The 12895-nt window shown below is 43.2% G+C and overlaps 1 protein-coding gene across 1 annotated transcript in view; it reads right to left on the bottom strand.

Annotated features, from left to right (window-relative positions):
• The window catches only part of MYO16 (myosin XVI), a 386603-nt gene extending 374471 nt beyond the window's left edge, over positions 1-12132 (bottom strand). Inside the window, exon 1 of the mRNA XM_035317929.1 lies at positions 11874-12132. The gene's annotated coding sequence lies outside the window, so the exon portion shown is untranslated. The remainder of the gene's footprint in view (positions 1-11873) is intronic.
• Between the last annotated feature and the right edge of the window lie 763 nt (positions 12133-12895).

Below are 12895 nucleotides of genomic sequence, written 5' to 3'. Positions count from 1 at the left end.
TAAGTTCAGCCACCTCCCTAGGAAGCCTGTTCCATGGTTTTACCACCCTCACAGTAAAGAAAATGTTCCAGATGTCCAGCCTGAACCTCCCCAGCACAGCTTTGAGCCATTCCCACGTGTCCTGACATCGGTGACCAGGGAGCAGAGACCGGCACCTCCCTCTGTGCTTCCCCTCCTCAGGATGTTGCAGAAAGCAATGGGATCATGCCTCAGCCTCCTTTTCTCCAGACTAGACAACCTAAGTGTCCTCAGCCTCTGCTCACTGGACATGCCCTCCAGCCCTTTAACATTTACAGTCAATGCACAGATTGTAATAAAGACCTTGAAAAAAACATTTTTATTTATATAGCAACTGAAACACGTAAGAAATATAAAAATAGATTAACATATTCATTGAGTAACTCTAAATTTGATACATAAATTCATTAGGGAAGCAATAAACATACTGTATAAATTAATTACTTTGTGGTTATCCTCATTAAATGCTACTTAATGAGTTAATAAGCTTGAAAAGCAATGACAAATTGCTAACGTACATGTACAGGATTTTTCTTTTTTTTCCTTTTTTTTTTTTTTTAAAAAAAAAGCAGCACATCTAACAGAATGCTGCAGCTCTGGATACAAGCTAGCAAAATTGCCAACTGGTCACTTTACCTTGTAAAATGCATTAAAAATTACCTTTCCCTACAGGGTTTGAATGTGACAGAAAAAAGTGCAGACTTTACAAAATTCATCTGCAGAAGACAGTCTTGCTACGGTTTAAGAACCACCTACTACTAAAACAAAAACTTATTTGTGTTACAGGATGACTTCCAGCTTCCTTGGAAACGTTAAATTGTGCCAAATTAAAAACATACACACGCACATACATATGCATACACACATTTGTATACACAGACAAAATACATTGCTGCTTTTGACGATTATGATCAGGCTTTCGTGGCTTTAACATCGTAGGATGACAAACACACAACCACATCGCGAGTGGGGAATTGGGAAGTTACCCTCCAGAGGCTGAGCAGCACTGGGGAAAGCTATACCCAGAGCTGATAAGTACCTTAATTTCTGTGATGGTGCATGCGTGTTCCAGCATTGACTGAGCTCTGTTATCAGCATTCTGTGGAAGACTGGAACTGTGGCCCCATTTGTCATGTCACAGGTATGGGCTGCTTATGCTTTCATCTGGTGGAGGGCAAATGCTGAAACTGGCGTTAGTCTATGTTACAATTAAACACACCAAAAAAAGCTACGTAAACATGGTTTTCACTTGCTCTCTTTCCATGTCATAATATATATATATACACACAAGTGAAGATGGCAAGCTGCATTCCAGAGTACATTAGTCATATTGATACTACAAATAGTCATATTGATATTATAAGTACCTTTATTCTGAAATAAAACATAGCCTGAACATACCTCCAGTGCCACATGAGTGCATTAATTAAACATGGTTCAGTGAATGTATCAATATGCAGGTCTCTCACCTTCCCAGGACACGTATAATTTGCAGTGAAACTACCAATGTAACCGTGAATAAAATATTTAAGGCAATCTTTGACAATTACACACTCAAACGATTCCGTAGAAAAGCTCAGGATATTAATCCAAAGTTCCATCCCTTAACCTAATTTTGTTAACTTCTTCAGACTAACTTACACCAACAGAATCTAACTTCCCTTTGCACGAACAATAAACAGACAAAGAAATCAGTATTTTGAACAAAGCATTTCATTCTTTTAAAGGGATTGTCAGTCCTTAGATTACTTTCCTTTTTCCTCAAGAACACCTAGACCAAGAAAACTAGAATACGCAATTCCTGATTGAGAACCATGAGCAATATCCATGAGCAAACTTCAAGGCCTATATGATTACACACACACAAAGCAGTTTTTGGCATCCTCCAGCACGACCATAAGATCTCCATATGAGTTCACAGCACAGGAACCCTACTTAAACAAAAAAAAGAAGAAATCAGCTACCAAAACATCACCAGAGTTAGTGTTAACACTACAGTATTAACCTCACATCACATAAGTTGCTCTGCATTGCTATGACAGAAGCATCAACTCCACAAATTGAGGGGGGACACAAAACCATGCTTCACAAGAAGGCACATGCTGATAGAGAACAGCTCCCAGCAATTCTTTCTTAAAGGTAAGGAACCCTGTAGCTTATTGTTTAGTGAACCCTTGAATTCTTTTAAAACCTGAACACTTAGTAAATGTAACAGTGCCCATCAACCACATTAAGTCTTTAGACATTTTCAGTTGATTTTGCTCAGTTAAGACTGATTCACAAAGGATATGAAAGCCAGAACACAGTTAAATGTCATCTCTACGCTGGGTCAAAACGTGTATTAAACAAATGAAGACACACATGTTACAAGCAAGCCAGTTCTGTGCTGAGCTGAGACTTCGGTAATAAGACAGCTAATGAGAACAGCTCTACTCTACTCAGCACTGTTTAGGACACTGACAAGTTGTCCATAGATGTCTTGTCATCGTGTTCCAACAGGAAGAAGCCACATTGCTGAAGGGGGATATGAAGGAAAGGAGAAAGATAGGTCACAACATACTCACATAAGGAAATCTTCGATCTCAGACTAATTACTGGCATAACAGCAATGAACCATACTAGAAAAAATATTACATGGAACAAGACTAACCATTTATCTAGGTGACCATCGTATTTTTGAACTACTGATAGGCACCTTAACCTTCATGTCTTAATTTTCAGTAGTCATTATAGCACTTTAAAAGAACTGTTTTGAAAAGGAATTTAAACAGTTTGAAACAGAACGACCACAATCAGCCACCGCCTGCATTTTCACAAAAACAGAGAGAGTCACAAAATGAAGGATGGGTGGTGCAGACTGAGACTGGTTTTCTTTCTGTTTTCCTTTAAGTATCTTATCTTATTATCTCACTCCTGAACCACTGTGCCTGCAGAAGAGATGAAGAAAGGTCATCAGTAGCCAGTGGCAGTACCAGCTGGGAGCTCGAAATGGCACTTGCAGTTTTCAGCTGTCAGATGCTGCCTGAAATTTAACAAGTGCCAATATGAAACGGTCTGCAAATCTGTAGCTTTTTTAAGCTTGCAAGGATAAATGAAGGGTTTCAAGAGCAATTTGAAGTCTGTTATATTATTATGCTTATACATAAAGTATTTCAGGTTGTTTGGTTTCACTGGTTCCCAGGTTAGCTAAATTCCCACCCACATCCCATGCTTAAATACCAAGGCTGAAGTGTGTTGCGTTACATTTGATCCACTCCCTGCTAAAATACCCCAGTCTCTTTTGTCTCTGGTTCATTTTTTGAGAGTACACATCACAAATATGTGATGGTCACTTATCAGTCAAGATACCGGTCACTTATTTACAAGTGGCACCCATGAATTGCTCGTATCTGCTAACAACGATTAAGCCAAGAATGCTGAAACAATACAACAAAAATGTAGACAGCAACTATACAACAACAACTATACAAGTGTTTTCTATCTACATACACACAATGTTTTGGTCCAACCCCATGCTTTATGTCCAAAGCTGTATCTTTTGTGATCTCGACCTGCCTTTCCCAAGCAGCAGGCTCCACCAGTGTCTGAACCCAGCTGGAATTCACACACGCATGCTCCCAACCCAGCAGCAGGATGAAAAAGCCACAGCTGTGGCTTCCTCCACAACTGTGTGTTCAGCAAACCCCCTGCTACAGCAGCCACGACACCACTGCCCTTCCTTGCAGAGATGATCAGCTAGCATTTTAGCACGGGCATTGAAAGACGCTAAGGCCCACCCTTAGTTAGCCATTTCCAAATGCCAATCTGTTTATGAACACAAGTAACCCTTTCATAACACAGCCAGCCAACCTCCTGACACCACAGGACCCTCCACCTCACATGAGCCTCTCAAATATCCCTGGCTCCAATGCAGAAGAGCATTGTGCATTGTGCATGACATCAAGAGCCAAGGGAGGTTTATCATGGAGGTGAATGCCCTGCAGTGCTCCTTTCTTTGATTTCTAGACCTGCCAAGCTGGTGCAAGTAGCTAGAGCACACTGCCATGGCCTGTCACCCTTACAAAACAGAGAGACCAAATTTACCTGTCATGCAGGTCACAGTGTTTCAGGAAAGGCTGTGTCCATGCCCATGCTCAGATGTACAACGTGGCAGACCTACAGACAACCTCAAGAGAAAAATCAGCTTTGTCCCTTAGAAGTAGGCCAGCTTACCCTTTCCTCCTCCACTCCCAGTGTCATCCCACTCCTTGGCACTGAACGGACTTCTTTAAAATCCTAGGTATTTTATTTAAATTATGGTCTTTAAAACATTAAGATTAGCTAGTCTAATGACCGCTTACTACATACAACAGAAAACCAGAAACAGAACTGTTCTTAGTTAACAAAAGTCCCCTGACTTAAATTATATTGGCTATCTCATTTGTCCCTGTGGACACTACCTAGTTTTCCCTTGCTCTTTTTACATCTGATTGACAGAAAGCTTTTGTGGGGCAGGGACTGTCATTTGCTATATGTCTAAATGGGACCTAGGCCACAAAAGCCTGAAAGCTTTAAAATGTTACTACAATAGCAAATAATGAGCATATTTGACCACTATTTCTAGCGGATGAGACTTGCAGAAGCTATATTTAAAACTAATAAGGAGGAGAAAATTTGAAAGTGATATTCTCCATTCTTAGAAAACTATATAATGAAAATAGCAAAACCACCTCACTTTGCCTTTCTGCACTGTTGGTAATGAGATTAATTATTGATCAGGTTTGCAGCTCTACAGGAACACAGGCACTTCCACCAGGCACAGAAACGCAGGCGTGACTACAGCCCACAGACTGCTCCAGCAGCCAACACAACGCTGCGCGGTCTCCTTCTGCTCCCAAGACTCTTCTTTCTGCAACCACCGCATAGTTATCCTGATTCAGCTTCTCTCATTTGAGCTTTGTAAAGGAAATTTAATATTCTTGAGCATCCTCAGTTCGACTAAAAGTTGAGGGAATATGACAGGAGGAAGGCAGAAAGCAACCACCAACCCAAAAGCTACCGGCCCCATAAATTTTCACTTTTTTTTTTTTTTTTTTTTTTTTTGGAGAAGAACAAAATAAATCCCTCAGTATTCTGAAAGGAAATGGATGCAACAACGAGCTATTAACACAAGCATAAATTCAGAAAGCCTGGATAGCAGTTGCACCAGCAAACAAGCACATGAATAAGAACTTTTCCAACCTGTTAACCTATAAAAATGAAGTCTCTGTGGGTGAAAGCTGCCATGAGCCAGTTTGGCTCCCTCAGCCTTTACTCACTGGGATGAAACTCCCCACCATGATGAACAGGCTGGTACATATCAGAGCACCCTGCAGCTCCCGTGTGCTGTTTGCACCCATATTTTCTTTCTCAGGAGGCCAAAGATTAAATCTGTAAGCCTAGAAAAGATCATTAAATACCAAGGTCTCACTTGATATAGAATTGGAGACACTGATGCCATCTCCACACACTGTCCCCCCTGCGTAGTAAGCAACAGCCACCAGCAGGCTGGGGTCTCCTCACTGGAAGCGCTCACACTGAAATCCAGCTGGGCCTGACACCCAGGAGTGCTTCCAAGTTCTTTCTATCACAGGCATGACGGGGCAGCTAAGGGCAGAAGACCTCCTGGGAGAGCGCTAGAGAAATGTCCCAGGCAGAGGAAGCCAGACTTGGCAGGGTCTGTATCCATACTCTTCGTCCAGAGCAGACCTTAAAGCAAATCAGGCAGCCAGCAATGCCTTCCCCCCGCCCCAGCCCCTCTTCAGAAGCAACTACTTCACTATCTCTGTAAGGATACGGAATTAATTAGCATGTATGTGGTGTGAGCAATCAGGAGACTTGAACCTGGGACTAAACGAGAGCCAAATTATTTGACACTAAAACATTCAGCGAGAAGGAGTGAAAAGGGTCAAGGAAGTACTGGGCCACTTGACATCAAAAAGCAGTATCGGTGGTAGGAAGGGGAAGCAGAGAAGAGTAGCTTGCAGTGTTTTTGTATCCCTTCCTTTATACGGCTGTGTTGGCACACTGGGATGTAGACTAGCATGTCCTGCTGGGAAAGGAAGAGATGTGACAGGACTGAGGAATCGCCAGTCCAGGATCTCACACTCTGAAGTGACTCGTATCATTTTTGCACTAAATAGACATACCCACACTCAGTGCCCCCCAAGCACACAGCAGGTCTGCTCAAAAGTGAGCCCTTTTGTCGTACAAAGACAAACAAGCAAAAGATTAGTTTAAAAGCCTGCTACAACGGTTGTGCAATAAAAACAAGTGACAAGCTTTTAGGCTTAATTACTTCATCAGTCCAATAAGGGAATAAGGTATTCTGAACCTAAGAGTTTGTTTGTTTCTTTTCCAGCTACTTCAATTAAACTAAAACAGATCTCTCTCTCTCTAGACATTATTTATACTATATCACTCCAGACGGGTTACAAAGCTCCCCTTCTCTAAAACCATGAAAACCTAGCATTTAAAGAGACCAAATTATTAGGTTTTAATCCAGCAAAGCATTAATCGCCTTCCTGAACTAAGGATTTGTCCATTTTGTGAATCTCTAAAACAAGTAAGCCTGCTTATCAAAATTAAGATAACACCTGAGAGACCTATGAGAAGAAAACTTCTACGACCACCTGCTCAATGGCCAAAATACTCTCTGTCAGGTTCTCTGTTCAGCCGAACCATACTTTAAGCATTTCAGATTAACCGGAATCAAGCTACAAGGACAGCTTTATCTTTTTAAAGCCACACTGCACTTTGGAGCAGGCTCACGTCTGCTTCAAGTTGCACCTTCCTATCAATGCATATAAAAATCTGCCTTGCCTGATATAAACTACAAGAGCCCACAGCCAGAACACCTCAACTGCACCCCGAGTTTTCCTTCTCATACTTTGAAGGCCAAAGATAACTGTGGTATAAAACTGTTTGAGAATGCCTTCTCCAGTAGGTGTATCTGAGCGGAATCTGATCCTACAAATGTGTGTTCAAGAGTCGGAGTCATTTGGGTTGTGATGACTGACTATAATCGGTCTCTGTAAACACTTGGCTCATATTTATCTTTGCCATTATGCAAAAATAGAACAAATATTACTATTTCCTTATAGGCATTTTCTACAGAACATTGCCACAGAAATAATGCTCTCTATAAACATTGGAAATGAGTGGTTCTGATTTCCTTAAGGGTGTATTTTCCATAAAAAGTCTTGCTCCAGTGCTAATTACAAAATTAGCAAGAAGCTTACGAGTAATTAGATTGGGGTGTTAAATCACTAATAATCCTTAAATAAAACTCCTAATTAGGACACACTGCACATTTATCTCCAAGCTAGATCTGACAGACTGCCCCAACTTTCCTTTTAGCTGGTATTTAGGGCACCACAAGGAAAGGAAAGTCCCCCAGGGCACCATGTTTGGGAAGGAGCCCTCACATCACCTGCGCCAGTACGGGCAAGGGCTCCTGCAGCCACCCACCCTGACCCCAGAACAGAAGGCCCAGCCATACATTCAGATACCATAGGGTCATCCATCTCCAGCTTTTAATTAAGCAGGAAGCATGGAAACTTAACAAGAGTAAGTACCAAGAAGGCATTTAGCTGCTGATACCATAAAAATTACAGAACTATACACACTACCTGGTCCTCCCTCCATCTGCATGGTATTTCTCAGGCTCCAAGATAAATTTAGTTGGATAGAAGCTTTGCTTTTATTACACCTAATAAAGCTGCACCTGATACAAACGTATCTCCCTTGAGAATTGATCCACAGTAAACTAAAACAATGCAAACAACAAGGGTTGTAATTCCTTTACAGCCCACTTAGCTGAGACATATTTAACTGCTTCCAAAAAATACAACTATATTGACAGGCCATGCATCCCAAAGACAGTCTTCCCAAGCATTCTGTACCTTACTCTAGTCTCAAAGTGAAATAATCTGTGGTCCCAACTACTTTTGGACAAATCCTCTCTCTGCCAGACACATCCACATGACAGAGCCAGCTGTGCCACAGGTACCTAGCCATTTTCAGTGAGCGGGGGAAAGAAAGCTTTAAGTGATATGCAGAGTAACTTCAAAGCTAAATATCTGTCAGCTGCTTAAAAACAACAACAACAAAGCTGTACTTTGGAACAATTTGTATTTTCTCTCTGGAATTTACTCTTTCTCCCACCAGCTCCACTGAGGATGGTTTATGCCTAAGAGCACCAGAAAAATCAGCTTGGTTACCACACTGTCTACAGCTGAGTCTGGATGCTCCTGCTCTTCCCTCTTTTGGAGGCCACTGAAGTTCAGATTTGACACCTTCCCCACCCACATTCAATTCCAGAAACAAACAAGCCAGCGTTAACCTGGCTGGAAACAGCAATTTCTCTACACATGACCCAAAAATCCCAGTTATTTCAGACACCCTGAAGGTATTACCTGTGAGGTCCCATGTTGGGATTTCTCAATTTACTTTACTTCTACCATTTAACATCCTTTTTTGTTTAATACCACAGCAATTAACTCAGCAAAAAATAAAAATAAAAAAGTATTTTCAAAATCATTAGAAATGAAAACCTACCATACGTTTCCTACAGCCACAAGAGTTCATACGGCACAACAGAATGAATGACTTTCTCAAACATTATTTTTCTCCTGCTGCAACTTACAGTAACATCAATTTTCCAATGGATACACCCAGCCCTCCGTATTCAACCACTCGTTAACACCCGAGATGGCCAGAGATATTGTGACTAAAGCAGGGTGCTTGGTCAGAAAGTGCAAGTTCTGCTAAGGCAGAAGCCTTTCTCAGAATACTGTTGCAACCCTAGGATGTCATTTTTGGGAAAAACCAAGCACAGCAACACCGTGATCACATCTCAGCTACATTGCCCGGCAGCTGACACCTAGGTTTGCCACAATCAAGATTTGAATCCTGGTCCTGGTTTTTTACTTTCCTCTTTTCCAGTCCCAAGGGGAACTAAGAAGTTACATCACAGAGCTTTCAAATCTCAAATATTTTAGGGAAGAAAACGATCACTCCATGACCAAAGACATGTAACGGCCACGTTAATGGTTCCAGAAATTAAGGAAAGCGATATTTTACAGTGGAGCATTTACGATCAAAATCCGTAATCCAACCCTGCTCTTCTGTGTGCATAATAAGACTGGCCATGAAACAGAGCACAACTTATTAACAATTACTCCACAAAAAGGATGTGTAAATATGTGAATAGCTATATATATATATATGTATATATATGTTGCTGTTTATTTGATTGCTGTGGCACATCTCTAAAGAAGCTAAATGAATTAACAGCTAGGCTTGGCAGCACATGAAACACACACACCTTAGGGAAAATTAACAAATCTAAGTTCAAAGGTTAGTTAGCTGTTTGCCAGCAATGTTCTTTTATTTCACTGATTCAAACAAACAAACAAAATCTTTGTTGTTTTTTTTTTTTCCCCCCCTTCACAGAGATGCAACAAATTGTACTTCACATGAAGCTGGCAGAGTCTTAAGCCAGCAGGCCTGGCCCACAAAATGGGCAAGTGTCTCCAGCAGCTGTTATTGTTGACAACATGTGACAACATGGTATTTCCAGACATCATCAACAACATCCCCAATTACTGCTAATTTTGTGCAGGATTACAACATTTTCCTATGTTCATTAGTCACAATTATCTTAATAACAGTAGCAGAAAGAAGATGAAGTGGAAAAAAAACAAAGAGAATGTGCAAGTGAGGTTTGCTAGGCTACAATCTGGAAGACGGTAACAAGCCAAGATGCAGGCTTAGCCTGAGATACAGGGCATTACATAGTGCTTTTGGACCGTGCTGCCTTTTTCATTTATTTTAAAGCAAATGGGAGGTTTTCTAGTTTGTCATTTACCTCTGAATTGAACAACAACAAAAAAAAGCGTTCACGCAAACCTGGATAAAAGGGTCATTCAGGTACAAAGACTATTTTCTGTTATTTCTCACGAGTAAACAAAGCACCATGGTGCACTTATGTTTAAGCTGGATATTTAAGCACACTTTCTGTGAAACAAGCAAACAAATCACACTCTGAAATAACTTGCTGGTTAGGACAACCAGGTGAGACGGAAGAGGCCCATGTCCAAACCTGTAATCCATCTCGTTAGAGTGTCCCATTTATTATGGGCACTTATCTCACCATCATTTTGTCAGAGTTTCCACGTCTAAGCTAAGAAATCATTCCCCTCCACATGAGTAAAAATGTGGTTGAAACTGTCATTCTGACAAAAATGTTTTAAGACAGCTTTAACCTAGATGGCTATTTTTCTTGGTACGACACCCTACATAAGCATGGTGTTTTATGGATACCTTCAAGCAAAGATCTGAATTTAGCACTCAGAATGTTGTTTTACAGGAGCACATGCCAAGTGCTTTTCATCTCATTATGCTGGTTTGAAATAATAGTACTACTTAAAGTAACATCATGCTAGCATAAAATGCAAGAGTGATTTCAAAGCAGCACAATAAACCACTGTTTCACGATGGTCAGTTGCCTCAGCCAACACGACAAATTCCAAACCACTCAAGCTCCATTGAATTCCTCCTGTACAATTTTAAAATATACTATGCCCTATGCAGAATTATTGAAATCATTCTGTATACTCTACCCAGCTGGAATTATTTTTATCTTCCAATTAGAAGATTTCGGTCATTTACCCATTCTCCACATGTTCTGCATACTGCACATCAAGCATTATTGCTACTGCTTGCAAAATTATTCCATAATTAAGACTCAGCTCGCAATGAAAAAAATATTAGAATACATAAAGCCAGTTTCAGTCTGGAAACTTTCCAGTTCTGGTCTAACCTATGTAACATCAGACAAATCGCTTCCTCTCTGTTCCTTCCCCTTACAAAGTGCTTGCTGTACCTATGTCATCCCCTGAGGCCAAGGGCTGGCTCTCCCTCTGTATAATGTGATTTACAGCTGGGATTTCTCGAATGCTACTGTAACACAAAATCATTGCAACGGTTCAGAGCCCTGCTCCACCAACCACCCTAATCCCAGCCCTTGCTGGTACTTCTAATGGCATCCCTGCTGCTCCTCGACAATGCTCCAGCCAGGAGAACTTGTCCCTTCACCGTGAGCCTGCTGTGTACACACAGCTCCTCATCGCCAGCCTGTGAGATGTGCTCTGGAGTCTAAACTTCCTCTACACCCAGCAAAAGGTCACGGTTTTACACCCCCCCAGAAATCATTCCCAGGGTAACACACTGCCTGAAAAGCCACTGCTTCAGCACTGCCTGCTGGTTTGGGGTACAAAAAAGCCCTAATAATGAGCCTAACCCGCCTCGCCTTGCTCCTTTTCCACTCGGGGCACAGCACTCAAGTTCAAAAGCGTCCCTCAGGGGGGAGGGCCGGCTTGTCCCCCTCCCCAGACACCCTGCACAGTGACCCCTCGGAGGGAAGGAAAAGCCCCCCCGGCCCCTGTTCCTCCAGGAGGGACTCCCGGCCGCCAGACGTGGGGCCGGGGGGCGCCCGGCCGGGAGCCACCTGAGGAGGGCTGGAGGGGGCGAGCCCAGCCGACACCTCCAATAATAACCAAAAAAAAAAAAAAAAAAAAAAAAACACACACATCTTTTACCAGAAAAAACCCGGCAGCACGGTGCCAGGCCGATCACGGCGAGGGGGAACCCCGGCCGCGGCTGTCCCCCTCCCCACCACCCGCGGCAGCTCCCACCTTTCTCCGGGCAGGGCAAGCACACAAAATAAAGACCTCTACAAATAAACTCATTTATTCATAATAAAACCCAAAAAGCCCCCCAAAACGCACCTCCCACCCCCGGGGAGGAGCAGCCCCCCGACCCCCGGCACTCACCTCAGGGGGACGCGGCCTCGGCGGGAGCAGAGCCGCCTCTCCTCCGGCTGCTCGGGCACTTCCACTTTCTGTCGCGGTCTTTCTCCCCGGCACGATGCTCCCTGCCCCTCGCCCAGCCGTGCCGAGCCGAGCCGAGCCGAGCCGTGCCCGCTCCCCCGGCTCTGCTCGCAGACGCCTCCCCGCGGTGCCCGGGCAGGGGAGCGGCCCCCTCCGTGCCGCCCCGCCCCGGTACCTGCCCGCTTTCTTTTCCCCCACGCCTGCCCCTTTTCTGAGTTTTGTTTTTTTTTTTTCTTGTTTTATTTTCCCTAACTTCATTGCCCGCCCGCCTCCTTTGGGGAAAGAGCCTGAGGGAAGGGGACTGTTGAGGTTGGAGGGGTCTGGATGGAGTTGAGCACAACAAAGACCCACTTGATTCCCCGCCGGCACATAACGCCCAACAAAAGGGAAACGCTGAGAATGTCATCGTTATCGCCCTGTGAAATACAGGCTAAAAAACAACACTTCTTACGGGGTTTGTAGTTTCAAAATAAATGGCAGCTTGGACGCGTCTATTTCTGTCCCGGTACTATAAGCAGCTTGCTCACACCCTGCTGCTTTAGTGCTGTGTGTGCTGGCACTATAGGCAGAAAGCTCACAGAAAACGTAAAGGCAGCAAAGCCACAAGTCACTGGTGACAAAGAAGTCTTTTGGCAGCTTATCAAGTGGGGAGACTGGCTGTTAAGACATATTACTCACAGGTGAAAACCTGCTGAACTAGTGACTGAGGTAAGTACCCCTGAATACACAGCCCTGCATCCATTTTACTCCTCACACAACCTGAATGGTGCTCACCTGGTGATGGCACCTGCACCCGCTGGAGGTGGGCAGTGTAGACACACAGGCACCTGTCCCCATTAAAACTCAGCTGTGATCCAAACACAAGCATCCTGCATCTGAACTTCACTCAAGCTTTCCATTGAAAAGGTGCTTTTCCAAGATGCCACCCACGTATCTGACCACAACTGGCTTCACATGAATTTTTA

The sequence above is a fragment of the Oxyura jamaicensis genome, chromosome 1 (genome assembly GCF_011077185.1).
Source record: "Oxyura jamaicensis isolate SHBP4307 breed ruddy duck chromosome 1, BPBGC_Ojam_1.0, whole genome shotgun sequence".
NCBI lineage: Eukaryota > Metazoa > Chordata > Aves > Anseriformes > Anatidae > Oxyura > Oxyura jamaicensis.
This window is presented reverse-complemented; position numbering and strand designations above follow the sequence as displayed.